This window comes from Perna viridis, chromosome 4 (genome assembly GCF_037379345.1).
Source record: "Perna viridis isolate PV_CMFRI_1.1 ecotype Kerala chromosome 4, ASM3737934v1, whole genome shotgun sequence".
NCBI lineage: Eukaryota > Metazoa > Mollusca > Bivalvia > Mytilida > Mytilidae > Perna > Perna viridis.
In genome coordinates, this window is record NC_142448.1 from 10,609,915 (window position 1) to 10,628,566 (window position 18,652).

Sequence of the window (18,652 nt, forward strand, 5' to 3'; positions counted from 1 at the left end):
TTTTAATTACTATCGGAAATTGAATGTCACACATGTATGTAGTTAACATTTTGAATGGTTGACATGCACCCAAATGGAGCATAATTATGGGGTATTTTAAAATTATTTTCTATTTGATGAATTTTAAAAAAAAATTTTAATAGTCCGTAGTTGAACATGTTGGGAACATATATTAATTTTACCAGTCCAAATTACCCTGTAATATAGTCACAACATTTGCCCATTTTACTGTAAAATTTCTATATTAGCCTGGATAAGAATGATATGTGCTTCACCCTCAGTAGACAATGATGGCCTAGTGTTTGAGATAACTAGTTTATGTATACATAACAATGATTTATTATTAACTGTAGAGTCATGATGATAAGTTACTTCCTCTTGCCAATATCTGTTAGGTAGGACACCAAGTTATGCATGTAGTTGTCTTGTTGGCTCTGTAGGAATGGATTGAATCTGACTGTAAATAGAAATAATATTATTGTAAACAAATGTAATTTAGTGCAGGAGACATTTCTTAGCTGCAGTTAACATGCTTAAATAATGTGTAACTGTACTTGGTAAATAATCTTGAGTTCAAGTCTGTCAGCATGAGGCAAAAACTTTACAGTTGAGATAAAAGCTTTGCAGAGTGCAGCATGATAGGACCTCAGTGGTCTAACCCTGAACAGTTGGGGTGTGAACACAATAATAGTTTTTGACACACTTAAGCATAGGGACTTTCAATTCATTATGGACACAACAACTGGTTTGGACTCTATATTACACAAAATTTGAAATTCAAATAAAAATTATCAAAATTGGACCAAAAAAGTTATTTTTTTAGGTTGTGGTCCCTTTAACCCCTTACAACTCAAAGACCATAAGAGATATCTGTAATCTGTTGAAAAATGCAGGCAGGAATTTTCATAAGGAATCCATTTTTTTTTTAATTGAATTCAGACCAAAAATTCAAAAAGTAAATTTTTTTTTACTGTGGACCCTTGACACATAGTATCTGGAAATTGATTCAAAAGGCATCAAATCTGCTGCTACAGTTGTTAAGTAGAATTAAATAAGAAACACAATAAAACAAGAGGATCCCACGAGACTGAATCGCTCACCTAGTTAAATTGTTGCCTGTCAAGGGCAACAACTCTAAGAAGGAGTTGTCCAACAATTTTGACTCATTGAAGAGTTTGGTAGGACTTATCATAAGGATCATTTCATCAATTGAAAGTTTCATTCTATCTATAATAGTTTTCAGGATATTGACTGAATACTGCTAAAAATGTAATTTTTTGCCTTTCAAGGGCAATAACTCTAGCATAGAGTCATCTGACAACTTTGATCCCTGGGAACTTTTGTAAGGCCTTTTAATAAGAATCATTTCAGCAATTGAAAATTTCATTCTATCTATCACAGCTGAAAGATATTGGCTGAAAACTGTTTAAAAAAAGTCATTTTTCACCTATAAAGGGCAATAACTCTTACATGGAGTAGTCTGACAACTTTGATCCCTGTGAACTTTTGTAGGCCTTAGCCAGCACTTCACAGTATTGTAGAACTGCCTAATTTTGGTTTTGTAATCTGATGCTTTGTAACATTTATCACTTTAAAAAATTGTCAAGCATCTGTAAATCTATATACATGTATCTAGAAATAGCTCAAATCAAGGCCTTCAGGGTGCAATGAAAATTTTCTGGGAAAAAAATACCCACAGCAAATACCATAGAAACCATGCAAAAATATGCGAAAATTTGCAAAAAAGTTCATAAAAGCAGGTTTAAAAATATTAAATTTCCCGCAAAATATCTTAAATTTTTAAATTTTTATTTCAAGCCCTGAGACTTTCCAAACTTTTTCTTTTGAAAACCCCTTCCTCGTATGGCATCGCCGGGTAGATTTTGAGCTATTTCACTTTGTAATCCACTTATTAAATTTCGCATGGTAAAAAATTGACTTACTTTCACTTTCACAATGAAGTCAAATTGTCATTGAAAAAAAGCCCCTTCAACATTGAAAATATATAAAACATTGCAAAATACTTAGAAAAGTCCCCTTTTTCAGAAAATGTTTTATCAACAATAGATTCTTCATTTTTAATCACTGTAGCAACCACCAGTTTCCATTAATGTCATTTTTCATCCCATGATGAGATCTATCTGTGGTCAAATTTTGGTGAATCTAAGTGCGAAACTAAACTAAACTGTGGAGTGCTGGCTTATAATAAGAATCATTTCATTTTATCTATCACAGCTTCCAAGATATTGGCTAAAAACTGTTAAAAAAAAAGTAATTTTTCACCTATCTAGGGCAATAACTCTTACATGGAGTCGTCTGACAACTTTTTTAGGCCTTATAATAAGGATCCTTGCAGCAATTGAAAGATATTAACCAAACCTAACAGTTTTGGAGATATATGCAAAAAAAAACTACTGTCTGACCCCTATATTCTATTTTTGATAACAGTGGCCATGTTTTTTAACCGATCAATAATCCAAAAAGTCAGTTTATTTAGGAGACCCTGAAAAACAAAAATATTAACTATCATCAAATTCTGTTGAGTAGTTTCTGAGGAGAAGATTTTTTAAAGTATTAATATCAAAAACAGCAAAAAACATCTAAAAAGGGCAATAACTCCAACATGGGTCAACAGATTTTCACCAACATTTGACCACAGATAGATCTCATCATGCTGAAACTGGGTAAAACCTAACAGTTTTGGAGATAAATGCAAAAATCTCCTGTCTGACCCTATGTTCTATTTTTAGTAACAATGGCCATGTTTTTTATCCAATCAAAAATCCAAACAGTCATTTTGTGCAGGATACCCTAAAAAACAAAAATACTAACTTTTGTTGAATTTTGTATAGTAGTTTCTGAGAAGATTTTTGAAATGAAAAAAATCAAAAACAGCAAAAAATGTCCTAAAAGGGCAATAACTCCAACATTGGTCAACAGATTTTCACCAAAATTTGACCACAGTTAGATCTCATCATGCTGATAACTTTTCCCCTGTCAGAATTAGGAGATATATGCAAAAATCTACTGTCTGACCCCTATGTTCTATTTTTAGTAACAGCAGCAATGTTTTTTAACCAATCAAAAATCCAAAGTCATTTTGTGCAGGATACTCTAAGATACAATCATCTTAAGTTTCATCCAAATCCATTAAGTAGTTTCAGGGGAGAAGATTTAAGAAGAAATTATTAACAATGACAACGACAACGGACATCAAGTGATGGCAATAGCTCACATGGCCAGCGGCCAGGTGAGCTTTAACCCTTTTTGGTCCCTTATTCTAAAACAGTAGGGTCCAAATTGTATGAGAACTTTCCTTTAGTGGGTAGTAAATTCTTACCAAAATTTCATATGAATTGGTCAACCACAATTAAAGTTATCGCACAAAAACTGAGTGTGTATGGACAACAACGGTGCCAAACCAATATATGACCGCAATTTTTTTGTGGTGGTATAAAAATGATTTGGCAAATATGTTCTATTTCTTTCTAAAAATTGGTAAAAAATGTAAAATAGTGCTTTTATAATAATGGTATCTTTTTATGTATCTGATTAGTCAAGCCACAAATTCAAATCTGCCTAAGTGTATAAATCTATATAAAAAAGGTGAAATTCACACAAACCAACAAATTTTCAGTTACTCACTATCAACAGATTTAAATAGGCACATGTCCTTCCCTTTCTTTCCTGTTTTCTCAGCAATTTTATTGGTTTTGATATACAGCCTTTATAAGGCTGGTTTCCCATCATGAGTAATTCCAAAATTACTCAAAAAACGACTCCTATTTTTTCCCAGATAGCATTGAAATTCCAAAATTACAGGATAAACTATCAAAATAACTTATTCTTTTAGAATATTGTAGCAGCAGACACTTCACAGTCCTTTATTTCGAAATTCTCAACAACTAGCCCGAATAATAGAGGACTGTATAAGAATTAACTACCCCAAAACAAGAAATGTATATATCATTTCACTAGCCCAAATTAATTTTTACTAGCCCTGGGCTTCGGGCTAGTGGCTAAAGACGAGCACTGACTTCATTCAGATGTGTTTATGAGCGAAAATGAGATAATCAAAGATTACTGTAATGAAGAATAGATTTATAATTTTGTAGTAGTTCATCTTCATGTTGATTATTTTTTCGCATCAGTGATTTTCCCCATATATAAAATTTAAGTTTATTTTTCCTAATCTTATGTGCAGGGGCATGTTTGATAAAAAGGAACAAAAATCACAACTTGAAAAGTAATAAAAAAATTAGAAAACAAGGGAAAACAAACAAGAGCTTCTTCTATGACCTATGAAGTTATTAAAATAGTCAACGTGTTTAGAATGTGAACAGACATACAGACTAACAGAGATATGACACAATAAATAAGATGAAGAACCATTAAGTATGTCTGACCAATCCTGTGTGTTGATCATTTCAAGAACTTTGAATATTATGTAAGTTATCAATCTAGACTGGGTAAATTTAACTCAGTATTAGAATTAGTATCAGCTGTTGCATGTTGATCTATTCAAATAGTAGAAATAATTGTGGAATCAAGATTAAGAAAGGTGAATGCAAGAACAAAAAAGAATGAAAAAAGTAATTTAGAGTATTATGATAAGTGAGAATGATTTTCTACTCCAAGCATGATTATGCATAGTAATTTTGTTGTTATGAAATGTCCAGTTTAAATGCAGGATCATGCTGTAGAATGGGCTTAGATTTAGTCAATAACATTGCCATTGATGGATTATTCATACTGTGAAAATAATTGCTGATTAGTTCTTCAACTTGTTGAATCATGACACAAAATGGAGAAGTGGTGTTTGTTGGTTAGAGAGGACAAAGATCTTGTTTTTCTGTTGAATGTCTGCTCTGTGGAGATACCAACCTATTTACTTTAACATCAATCATATTTTTAGATGCTATTTGCAGATTTAATTTTGATTTGTTCATAGTATCATTGTGTAGGGAAATTATCAGATTTACTCCTACATTTCTAATTTACTTGGTGATAAAAACTGTCCGAGAAATTAATATAATGCACTGATATAATTTACAGAGTCTGTTTATCATGAGATCGATTATGTAATCCCATTAAACAGAATTAAATAATGTCAAATCCTTTCTTTAAAATTGATCACCATTTCAATTTTGTTTTATTTGTTTTTTTTAATCAAGTCAGAAATTTTTTTTGTGATTTCATTTTCTTTAAAAATGAGAGTTGTTTCCCACAGGCAGAAGGCTCCTAATTATTGATAGTAATAGGTTTCCATGCAATTTTTAAATTGGCTAATATATCCTACACATTAAACCTACAGGGATGTATGTTACTGTAGGGCTCTCCCAGTGGGCTCTCCAGTCTTCTATAACTCAAAATTCAGAATTTGTTTAGAATATTTTTTGCTTTTAAAAAAAGAAGTGAATCTATTACAAGAAATAATTGAAAACTTGCATTTTGTAATTGTTTACAATAAAGGCAGAACATAACCATAGACCAGACCTTTATATTCATATTAAGTCCTGTGCGATAGCAAGGTTATTTAATTTACAACTCTGATATGATGTAATACAAATGTTTTGAAAACACACCGTTTACTAAAGGTATGCATTGCACATGCAAAGTGTCACGTCTCATTTTTATTAAATGCCTTTCAATTGATAGTTGTGTTTTACTGTTGGCGACTCCAATGGGAGATAATCCAAGGGTTAAATGTGTCAAGTTACTGCAAGGGAATATTATCCCTTAGTTGAAATCAGAAAACCATAATGTGCTCAAGTGTACTTACTGCATATTTCACCTTTAAATTTGATAATCTTCCCTTTGACAAATGGTCATTATTGTGAAACTTAACTCAATGGTACCCCTGAACTTTTTTTTAAACTCTGACTCACTTTGATCTGCACTTTTAATCCTTCTGTTGAATGGTGATGTTTTTGAAAATAAATCATGTGGTCCACCATATAATCTAAAACCTGTAATATAAAAGAGAAGTCATTTATCAGTGACTACATGTATAGACTTCTCTCTCTCTAGTAGTCACTGCCCAGGAGGAACTAGACAAGCATTTGTTTTCATAAATGATTGTGAGCAGAAGACAATCAAATTTAACTTGTGGGTGTTAGGTTATTTTTTTGTGCCATTCTTTATTGTTGACAACATTTGTTTAGAATATGTTATTTCCAGATGCTGTTTTGCTGTTTTATACTACTGAATATGGGCTTCTTTATAGTCTGTCTGTCTGTTGTTTTTTCCCATTGATAATCTTATGTCAACTTTCTGTTGAATGAACTATAAATTCATTAGTTTGAATTTCAACTGACTCAAATAAATCTTGAAACTCACATTTAAATAAAAAAAAATTGTTCATAATGAGAAAAGTCACTATTAAAAGCTGAAATAGGGAGGCAAAAATGTCACACCATCCCATCTTTTCTTGCCTATTAAAACAGTATATTTTTAAAGGTAGTAAAAATCAGTGGAAATTGAGTTTAAGGTTCATTTCTTTTCAACAAATATAAATCAGATTATCCACAAATTTCCCTCTGACTATAGACAAACTTGTTTATCTAGAAAAAAATCAATGCCTTAGTTAGTAAAAGAAACCACAGAAAGTACAGAAAAAAAATACTAAAAACTTTTATCTCTCTTTAGCCACTGGCCTAGACAAAACCCTTTAGTACCAGCTAGAATAATAAAACATTGGATCAGAATTTACATCACACCTTACCAACATATTACACATCTCTCTCTTAAAAGGGTTAAGATCCATTAGATTGGAGGCAGCCAAATGTAATTCCTATTTTGAAAAAAAAGGAGAACAATAACTTGCAAGTGACTACAGGCTTGTTTCTCTAACTTGTTTATGTCGCAAAGTGCTTGAATACACATAGTTGTAAGAAATGTACTTAAACATCTTGATTTTCACAACATATTGATTGTCAACACAGTTTTTGTGCCAAAAGAAGTTGTGAAACACAATTACTAACGCTTAGCCAGGAAGTACTTTGTAGCCTACACTCAGGCATACAAACAGATCTCATTATTTCAGATTTTCAAAGGTTTTTTACAATGTACCTGGAAACTCAGTAATAATGAAAAGAGGGAACACTGGAAGTGGGTATCATCTTAGTTGAGTAATAGAATGCAATTAATTGCTTTGGATGGTGAGGTATCTAGTCATCTGCCAGTAGTAAATGGAGTACTACAATGTTCTGTATTGGGTCCCTTGCTTTTCTTAGTATCCATTAATGATCTTCCAGCAGCAGTATCATATAAAATATTATTATTTGCTAATGACTGTATCCTCTACAGATAAATCTGTTGTAAAGAGGATGCTGTTATCATATAACAAGATCTTAATACTTTAGCAGCCTGGGAAGAGAAGTGGGTCTTGCAATTCAATCCAGAAAAAAATTAAACTCACTTGGTGTCAAAAGATCACAAACACCATTTTAAAAATACTTCATTCTAAAAATTGGGCACAACAGCAAAATACCTGGGTATAACATTTTAAAAGACATAAATTGAGACGCAGATATCAACAGCATCACGTCAAAAGCAGTAAGATCATAGGTCTACAAATTCCAAACACTGAAACAAAAAGTTTGGTTTTAAAATCAATGGTAAGATCTAACCTAGAATACTGCTCAAGTTTCATTGTAGTAGACCTTAAACTCTACCTCACTCCTTAACCATCTCAACATGTAACACCAGTAACATTTTTAAAACTCATTATCACTTATGTAAATGCCTTGTCAATGAAAGATTCATCATTACCTTTCAATAAATATGGCATCAATTTCACCACAAAATTCCCTCTGACTACAGACAAACCTGTGTATCTAGAAAACTTTTAAGGCATAGCATCCCTACATATTAAAAAGATGCATCAAGTTTATATAAAATTATATAAAACAGGAAGCTCCCAGGAGCGTGAATCACTCACCTGGTTGAATTTTGCCTTTCAAGGGCAATAAATTACACAAGAAGTTGTCCAACAATTTTGACTCAAGAAAACTTTGATAGGACTTATCATAAGGATCATTTTAGCAAATGGAAGTTTAAATCTATCATAGTTTTCAAGATATTGGCTGAAAAATTAAAAAAAAAAAACCTGTCATTTTCCCCTGTCAAAGGCATTTACACTTGTAAGAAGGTGTCTGACAGCTTTTATGCCCGAAGACTTTTGTAGTCCTAAAAATAAGGATCGTTTCAGCTATTGAAAGAATTTTGCTAAACCTAATGGTTTTGGAGATATATGCCAAAAACTACTGTCTGACCCCTATGTTCTATTTTTAGTAACAGCTGCCATGTTTTTCGACGGATCAAAAAACCCCACTGCAGTTCTATGCAGGATACCCCAAGGAAAAGTCATACTGAGTTTTGTTTTAATTGGTAAAATAGTGTCGGAGGAGAAGATTTTTGAAAGAAATAACATTAAAAATAGCAAAAAACGTTGAAAAAGGGCAATAACTCCAACATAGCTTAATGGATTAAAATGAAAATTCGACCGCAGATAGATCTCATTATGCTGAACACTTTTACCCATCTCAGAATTTAGCTAAACCTAATGGTTTTGGAGATATAAATGCAAAAAACTACTGTCTGACCCCTTTGTTCTATTTTTAGCTCACCTGGCTAATGGACACTTGAGCTTTTGCCATCACTTGGCGTCCTTCATCATCGTCCTCCGTCATCAACATTTTTAGCTCACCTGGCCAAAGGCCATATGAGCTATTGCCATCACTTGGCGTCCATTGTCATCCGTCATTGTTGTTAACAATTATACAAAACTCTTCTCCTTTGAAACTACTTGACTAATTAGAACCAAACTTGGTATGAATGTTCCTTGGGGTATCCTGCATAGAACTGGTGTGGGGATTTTTGATCCATCAAAAAACATGGCTGCCATTACTAAAAATAGAACATAGGTCAGACGGTAGTTTAACAGATATATCTCCTAAACCATTAGGTTTAGCTAAATTCTGATGGGGTAAAAGTATTGATGGTAAGATCTATCAGCGGTCAAATTTTCATTTTAATCCATTAAGCCATGTTGAAGTTATTGCCCTTTTTTAATGTTTTTTGCTCTTTTTAATGTTATTTCTTTCAAAAATCTTCTCCTCTGACACTACTTTACCAATTGAAACAAAACTTGGTATGAATGTTCCTTGGGGTATCCTGCATAAAACAGGTGTGGGATTTTTGCTTCATGGAAAAACATGGCCACCGTTACTAAAAATAGAACATAGGGGTCAGACAGTAGTTTTTCACATATATCTCCAAAACCGTTAGGTTTAGCCAAGTTCTTTCAATAGCTGAAATGATCCTTATCTTTAGGACTACAAAAGTCTTCAGGCATAAAAATTGTCAGACAACTCCTTATAAGAGTTATTGCCCTTGAAATAGGAAAAATGACTTCTTTTTTTTTTCGTTTTTACAGTTTTCAGCCAATATCTTGAAAACTATGCTAGACAGAAAGAAACTTTCAATTGCTGAAATGATCCTTATGATAAGTCCTACCAAAGTCTTCTGGAGTCAAAATTGTTGGATAAACTTCTTGTTAAATTTTTTGCCTTTGAAAGACGGAATTCAACCTGGTGAGCGATTCAGGCTCCTGGGAGCCTTTTATTAGTAATGGTGGCCATGTTTTTCAAAGGATCAAATATCCCCACTTTAGTTCCATGCATGATACCCCAAGGAACATTCATACCAAGTTTGATACCAATTGGTCATGTAGTGTCAGAGGAGAAATTTTTGGAAGGAATAACATTAAAAATAGCAAGACGTTGAAAAAGGGCAATAACTCCAACATGACTTAATAGATTAAAATGAAAATTTGACTGCAGACAGATCTCATTATGCTGAACACTTTTAACCTGTCTGAATTTGGCTAAACCTAATGGTTTTGGAGATATATGCGAAAAACTACTGTCTTACCCATGTGTTTTATTTTTGGTAACGGCCGCCATGTATTTCGACAGACCTAAAATCCCCACATCAGTTCTATGCAGGATACCCCAAGGAACATTCATACCAAGTTTGGTTGTAATTGGTCGAGTAGTTTCAGAGGAGAAGAGTTTTGAAAAATTGTTAATGACAACGATGGATGCCAAGTAATGGCAGTAGCTCACATGGCCTTTGGCAAGGTGAGCTAAAAACTGACCTCACTTTTGCAGGGTTGATTTGATCAGTTCTGCAGAGAGTGCAAAAGAAACTAACACCTGAGATTGACTTGATATGGTCCACTCATTTACACAGTTTAAATCACCTGTTATGTATAGGTGGCTATTGTCTTTCTGTTGACCAGCATGTCAATGTGAATAGAGTTTACCTTTAATACATAAGGAACATCTCAAAACATTATCCAAACTTAGTTCATTTTTGCACTCTCTGCAGAATTGATAAAATTAAAACAGCTAAAGTCAGGCCAGTTTTTTTATATAATATTACATAAAACGAATGTAACTTTCTCTCAACTAGGTGATGCTTTGTCTTAAAATTCTTCTAGATACACAGGTTTGTCTGTAGTCAGAGGGGAATTTGTGCTGAAATTGAGGTCATATTTGTTGGAAGGTAATGATGAACCTTAAACAGCTAATCCAGGGTCAAAACATCTACTGGCGAATCTTATTACAAGCTATTTTGTATATATCTATAGAGTTTTTCTTTTTAATTTTTATGTACCTTTTTATACTCTGCCAAACAGAGTGGTGAGGTATTATTTGATATCCTCTGAAAAATTGTGTCTGCCTATCTATCAGTCCCTTGAGGGTTTATAGATGATTACTTGAGGACTGATCAATTATATTTTTTTAAAACTTTACACAGTTGTTTAGTATCCTAAAACACAGGTTAAGTTCAGTTTTCAGCAAAATTCAAAATATAGTTTTTGAGTTGGGCAATTTTGAACATACTGCCATCCCTTGGCATCCGTCACCGTCAGCGTCATCGTTAACTAATTTTCAAAACTCTTCTCCTCTGACACTTTTTGACCAATTGGAACCAAACTTGGTATGAATTTCCTTGGGATATCTTGCATAGAACTGATGTAGTGATTTTTGATTCATCAATAAACATTGTTGCTAAAAATAGATCATAGGGGTAACACAGTAGGTTTTTGTATATTATATCTCCAAAACCATTAGGTTAAGCCAAATTCTTTCAATTGCTGAAATGATCTTTATTATAAGGCCTACAAATGTTTCAAAGGGATCAAATTTGTCAGATGACTCTTTGTAAGAGTTATTGCCCCTGAAAGGTGATAAATGAAGTTTTTTTTTACAGTTTTCAGCCAATATCTTGAAAACTTTGATAGGAAGAAAGAAACTTTCAATTGTTGAAATGATCCTTATGATAACTCTGACCAAAGTCTTCTTGTGTCAAAATTGTTGGAAAACTCCTTGTTAAAAAGGTAAAATTTTACCAGATTAGGTATTCAGGCTCCTGGGAGCCTTTTGTTTTCACCATATCATGCCCTATTTTCAATTTAATAATCTAGGTCCAGCCATGTTTTGAATTATTCCAAAGTTGACAGATTTGTCTGTAGTCAAGGAAAAAATTGAGGTGAAATAAAGCTCATATTTGTCCAAAGGTGATGATGAACCACAATATCTTTGAATCACAATATCTTTGTAGCTGTTAGTTTCAGAAAAGATCTTATCTCTCTTTTTTTTCATTTAGTTCAGTCATGAACAATTGAATAAATCTGAATTTCTTTGCTTTTTGTTGGTCATCAAAACTACTGTACAGATATTGCCTGTCTATTAGACATTCCGTGTATATCATATGTCAAATAAAGTCCCTGAAGGAAAAGGTTGAAATTCTAGAATTGATGTCAAGAGGTTTGTTAACTCCATGATTTGAATGGAAAAAGATTTTCTTTGTGTCCAATAACATTTCAGGAAATTTCTGTTTGTGAAATTGTAATAACACAACATGTCAAACATTGTTATAACATATGTATCTGTCATTGGCATAAAAAATATCATCACTTTTAGCAAAACTTTTGATCAGATGAACTTTGAAATAAATAAGGATATTTTTTTTTATTAATAAATAAATTAGATAAAATCCTGTTATTTTGAGCAGAATATTATAACTTTCAATTTCAATAAAATGAAAAGCTGGAAGACTTAACTCACTTGAAATAGATTTTTTCTTATACCTTTAGAACATACCTATATTTGCTTCATAATTATGATGTGGCTCTTTCGAAGTTACCTATAGGTTATTAATTTAAAATTGTTGTACATGGAAATTCTCTCTATAAGTCACTATTAAAAATAAATACTTACATACATTTTCAATATCTGTGATTATTGTAATCATTTGTTAAAAAAGAACTTATTTTTTGTACAACCACGCATTAGAGTGGGAGTATTATTGCAATCAGCTTGTCCATCTATAAGTATGTTACACAATGCTGAAACAGATTTCTAAGTTTCTTTTGGAGGGAATTCGTAGATATTTGTTATTGCTTGTACCCTGTCATTCCTTTCCGAGTGAGTACCTTACTTATCTATTTCCTAGTTACAATACCACCTTGGTAATGGTACATATGTAGTTTTTTAATTAAAAAAAAAATGACAGAAATGGTTCTTATCACAATGTAACATGTATTATTTTTTTTTCTTGAACAACAGTTTAAATCATGAAAGAGGGTATAGAATTTGTGAATGGCCAAAACTTTTTTTTTTTCCAAATCAAAATACAGAATACTTCATTAAGAGAAAGCTCAACGAATTAACATACACACTGAAAAAAAAAATACAGAATAATATTTTCACTCCATGTAAAATTTAAAAAAAAAAAAAAAAGCATTTTTTTGCTTATTAATAAGGCCTTGAATTGACAATTTACTTTTTCTGAATTTAGACCTCAGGCAAACATCATTTTCAGCAGTGGTATGCCATTGACAGTTTCAATCTGTTTGATTCATGCAGATAATGAAAGGAAGGGAGATAAGCTAACTGCAAGGTTTTTTCATATATTCTATTCTCATAGGGTTTCAGTCATCTAATGATTTTTCTCATAGGCTCCTATAGTAAACCTTCAATTTTCAATCTAACTTTTGACAATGTAGTGCCAATGAATGGATGGTAGTGCCATGACTTCTTTCACATTTGTCAGTTCCTGCTTGGAACTGAGAAATGTCAACATGGAATTGAGAAATTTCAACTTGGAGATGAGAAATTTTAACTTGTGAGTGAGAAATGTCATGGTACAACCACATCAATAGGGAAATGTGACTGTGGTCATAGCACTACTGGTCTTTTGGAAGTGTAATTAAGGAAATGTCAAAAATAAATTATAGGTGCATTTTAGAATTGGCACAAACTTTGGTACACCAGAAAAGGTCAAACTAAATATATTTGTTTCAATTTTCACTTTATTTTGAACTCATAAAATAGACTTCTTTTCTGAAGCTTTATTTTTTAATGAAAATGCTGTTTTTCCTCAAAAACTATCATAGTTTGATGTTTACCCTGTACTTTAGATGAAAAATGATAATTATTTGTAAAAAAATAAAATCTGGAAAATGCAAAAAGAAAGCACATTATTTTTTTAGCTCCATGTATCAACATACACCCTCTAAGAGATATGGAATACAAGACTGGTACCACAAAAAATGCATAAATTATGTTGCTACAAGATTGAAGTCATCACTACAGAAGTTTTATGGTCATCATGAACTCGTGGATCATTATGGTGTATCCATCTGCACCATGAAAACTGCTTTATTCAACGGGCCATAGTTTTCCTTTCCTCGTTTGTCTACCCCGGACTTGACTTTTTATGAGCAACTCGGCGGGTGTTTACTCTACCGGTGCACCTGGTCCATGCTCCCAGTTTTTAGTGGAGTCCGAGTTGCTCATTTGCTTTTGTTACTTTGTATGTATGATTTTAGTTACTTTATGTTCTTTGTTGTGTATGTGTGTTTTCCATGTCTGGTCTTTGTCCCTGGATTACATTCTTTTGATTACCACTATAACCTTGGTTCCCTGGATTACTCTTCCAATTCAACTGATCAATGATTTTGATGAAATATTATTTAAAGATTAGGCATCATATTTAGATGTTCATGAAGAAAGATAATTACTATTTAATCCAGACAATCCACCTTTAGGGTATAAAACGAAGCAGGGGTTACTTTTCCAACTGTAGGGTTTAGAACGAAGCAGGGGTTACTTTTCCAACTTTAGGGTTTAAAACGAAGCAGGGGTTACTTTTCCAACTTTAGGGTTTAAAACGAAGCAGGGGTTACTTTTCCAACTTTAGGGTTTAGAACGAAGCAGGGGTTACTTTTCCAACTTTAGGGTTTAAAACGAAGCAGGGGTTACTTTTACACATTAGTCTCATCGACAGATATTTCTACTGGAAGTAGACTTTGTGTTACAATGAAATACTCTCAGAATGTTTCCTTACAATTTATCAAGGAATTACCCTAGTAGATAGTTGTTTTTAGCTTACCTTTTTTTTTCAGTGAACAGTTCTCTCTCAAACTATTTTACACTGGTTGTTTATTTACGTTAAATAAAAAAAAATTCCAGTGAAGCTGGATAAATAATGATTTCAATATCCTTATATTAATGGCGCTATTTGTAGATATTTTTCAGGAAATTCACCTGAATGTAAGATACTGAAAATCAACATTTTAAAGCTTTTCTGCTTACTGCTTATGATACGTCAAGGCAGCTAAATAATACTTGCATATGTGAAAATGAACATTTTAAAAATGGGATTTGGAATCAAGTACAAAGTATGTTTATTTAGGTTTTTTTTCTAAATTAAAAAAAAAAATTAAGGAAAAGAAGATTTTAACCTTGAATTTGAATACTATTTATGCTACAATTTATAATCTATGATTCAATGGCAAAATCACATTAAAATGAAGTTGATAAATTTAAAACCTCCAAAAAGTTGTAGATCCTAGAAAATATTTACCAAGGTAAAAATACTATGATTTCCCGTCCTGGCATGTGTAAAGAAAGGCTTACACAGCAATAGCAAAAAAATAAAGGATTCTATGACTGAATACCCATGAAACAAAGAAGTTTTGTATAGTCGCAAAAAGTGATACTTTAGAATAATTTATTAATAATATATTAGTATTTTCATTATCTTCAAATAAAAAAATAGAATGTGCTACAAAATATTTTTTTTAACAATAGAAGGTATAATGTCTTCTTACCCTGTATAGAGATACAGCATGAGAGTATAACAACTATTATAATGGTCCTCATAGCTCTGTCTGATGTATTGGCTCCTGACTATTACAGTCCAATAGCAGTAATACAATTTATAGGTACAAACTGTGTGGGGTTGAACTCTGTCTAATTATCCTTCACATGATGGATTACAATGTTGACAGCTCCATTTAAGGTGTTACCTACTCATACTGCTGTCCATTTATCTATAACTTATACTGAATGGTTAGTACTTAATTGAGGAAAATTTTAATCACTTACTTTCACCAATACCATAATTAGACCACACTAAGTTAATTGCTTTTGATATGTAATAATTTATATTTCAATAAGAAATTGTGGAACAATTGTACCATTATTATACCTGCAAGCTTGGTCATTTGTGACTTTAGAACATGATAAGAAGTATCAGATGATATTCCTTGAATTTCCAAGTAACATCATGCTGATGAAGTCTTTCTGAACTCCCTTCTACATGTCATACTAAAATATGTATACCCCACGCAGCGAAGTTGTGAAGGGTATAATGTTTTTGACCTGTCCATCAGTGTGTCCATCAGTTCGTCAGATTCTGGACTTTTTTTCTAAATGCATGCAGATATTGACATGATTTTTGATATTTAAGTTCACCATGATAAGTTATAGGTCAAGTTTAAGTTTCATTTCACTACGATACTTTTTACTGAAATTACGGGCCTTGAACTTAACAAAATTCACAGAAATAACAGTTTTCCAGACTTTTTTTCTAAACACTTGCAGATATTGGCATGATTTTTTATATATAAATTCACCATGATAAGTTATAGGTATAGTTTAAGTTTTGTTCCACTCCGATGATTTTTACCGAATTATGGGCCTTGAACTAAGCTAAATTCACAGAAATAACCGTTTTTCTTACTTTTTTTTTCTAAACTCTTGCAGATTATGACATGATTTGTGGTATACAAATTCACCATGATAAGTTATAGGTCAAGTGTGTGTTTTGTTCCACTACAATGATATTTACTTTGGATTAACTAAATCTCAAAATAAATCACAGTCTGGAGTTTTATACTACCATTCTGAGTAACAGATGTTAGTTAGAAGATAAAGGTCTAATGCCTTAAAACACTGTTATTCCTTTTTTTATCTGGGTCCTTCTACATGTATTTCTCTTACGAAAAATTTACTTTAGTATCCAACATGGGGACACGTGGGGTATGTGAGCACACTCAATAAGGTTCTTTAATCTTTGATGGATTTTGATTATTTGTTATGATATGATGTTTACCTTATTTGATGGAAACTCCCTTACTCATTTCTTTAACACTGTGAAAAAGCTAGGTATAGCTTGTGCATTAGCACAGCTTTTTTAATATGACCACCAAAAAATGCCCAAAGATACTCCGTTTTAGTGTGATAACTTCAACATTTGTCTGTTGATTTTGATAAAATTTTTCAAGACGTTGAACCATAAAAGGAAGGTCTGTTTGATTGTAGGTGTTATGGCCTGAACTGTTTAGGAATTAGGGGTAACAACAGAATAAAAAACGAGTGTGTACATAACTCAAGCAAAAGCATATGGATTTTGAATGCTCTGCACTACAAAGGTGAGACTGGGATTGATCATGAACCATGTAGGAGTAAGGGATATAAAAGGATCAAAAACGGGCATTATTTGCGTTTCCAATAATTAGCATGAGTGAAAGTGTGTGGTTCTCTTTGAAATGGTGCCATAAGTTTTCAGTTACCAAAGAAAGGTTTTTATTGATTTTTGGGCATTTTGTTCTCATTGTTGAGGAAATGGTTCAAAAGAACTCATTTTTTATACCCCCACTCTGTAGGAAAGGGGTATACTGTTTTACCTGTGTTCTTCATTCCACCATTTTGTAAGCCATTTCTTTACTTCTGTAAATCACAGGCTGTTGATATTTTATACAAAGCTTCCTATAGGGATGTTGTATCGTGGGATATGTTTAAACACAGCTTCTTGTAGGGATGTTGTATCGTGGGATATGTTTATACACAGCTTCCTGTAGGGATGTTGTATCATGGGATATGTTTATACACAGCTTCCTGTAGGGATGTTGTATAATGGGATATGTTTAAACACAGCTTCCTATAGGGATGTTGTATCATGGGATATGTTTATACACAGCTTGCTGTAGGGATGTTGTATCGTGGGATATGTTTATACACAGTTTCCTGTAGGGATGTTGTATGGTGGGATATGTTTAAACAAAGCTTCCTGTAGGGATGTTGTATCGTGGGATATGTTTATACACAGATCCCTGTAGGGATGTTGTATAATGGGATATGTTTATACACAGCTTCCTGTAGGGGTGTTGTATCGTGGGATATGTTTATATGCAGCTCCCTGTAGGGATGTTGTATTATGGGCTATGTTTTACTACTTGTATGATGTCTATATAATCTATTTCCTGTTGCCAAAATAACTTAAATTTTTCTTTTTGCCTTTTTGTGTGATATTTTTCTTTGTGCAAACAAAAACCCATGAATTTTCCTTAAATTGTGATTGAAAGGGAATATCACAAGTGAGCTGTTCAAAACTATACAATTTCAGTATACGTGTATGGATTTGTATGAAATTGCATCACAAGATTCCATGCCTTCTTAGTTCGGCTTAGATTGATTTAGTATCAAGCTTCACCCTACAAAACATGTAGTCTTAACCTAGAATTTTATTGAAAGTAAAAGTAGTGAAGGTTTTGTGTGAGTACATAGTGATGATAAATGCCGGTCAGACATTACGTCTGGATTTTTATGCTATTTCCTCAAAAATGTTAAGTGTTTCAAATACTTCTTCTAAAGTACAATAAAAACAAACTGTATAGATCCAGTTTTGGCATTCCAGAGGAACAATTTAATTGTCTTTAAAACCAGGTTGTGGGTAAAAAAATACCTATTTGTGTTGTTTGACCTTTGTTAATAATACAGTAGACCTTAAATGAGGATTAGTAGTGGGATAATCAGTGAGGATAAACAAGACATTTTCTGAATACAGGGGATAAAAAGAGACAATAGAGGCTTATAAAGCCAGCCACATGCCTCAGTCTAATTGAGTAGAGTGGATTACTATTATACTATAAAGGACTACCATCAAATAGCCATCTGTACCTTATTCAGCCAATGTAATGTCTATCAATAATCAATTAGGCCGTGGGAGGGATGTGCTTCCTGCATTTAAATTCCTGATTAACAGTGTGAATTATTTCACTATAATTGTGTTCAGTCACTTTGTATTTTACCTTTAGTTTTAGATTGCAACAAATAACATACAATTCATGTCCAATAACAAATATTTGAAATTGAATTGGAAAAAAAAATTAGATTAACTTTGTTTTATTAAAGGTAACTTTAATCATTGCCAGTGATAAAGAACAACAACTTTGATATTTTATGCATTGACTTAGTTATATATTTCAATTATTCCAAAGTAGATTACT

The 18,652-nt window shown here is 32.5% G+C and overlaps 1 protein-coding gene and 1 long non-coding RNA gene across 2 annotated transcripts in view; one reads left to right on the forward strand and one right to left on the reverse strand.

Annotated features, from left to right (window-relative positions):
* Positions 1-18,652, forward strand: part of LOC148618811 (E3 ubiquitin-protein ligase TRAF7-like) — a 53,503-nt gene that overhangs the window by 28,914 nt on the left and 5,937 nt on the right. The window lies entirely within an intron of this gene.
* On the reverse strand, positions 232-15,363 carry LOC148618812 (uncharacterized). Its single transcript, XR_015921448.1, has 3 exons — positions 15,191-15,363; positions 5,889-5,969; positions 232-457 (listed from the first exon to the last, which is right to left on the reverse strand). It is a non-coding gene; the product is annotated as an uncharacterized LOC148618812 (long non-coding RNA).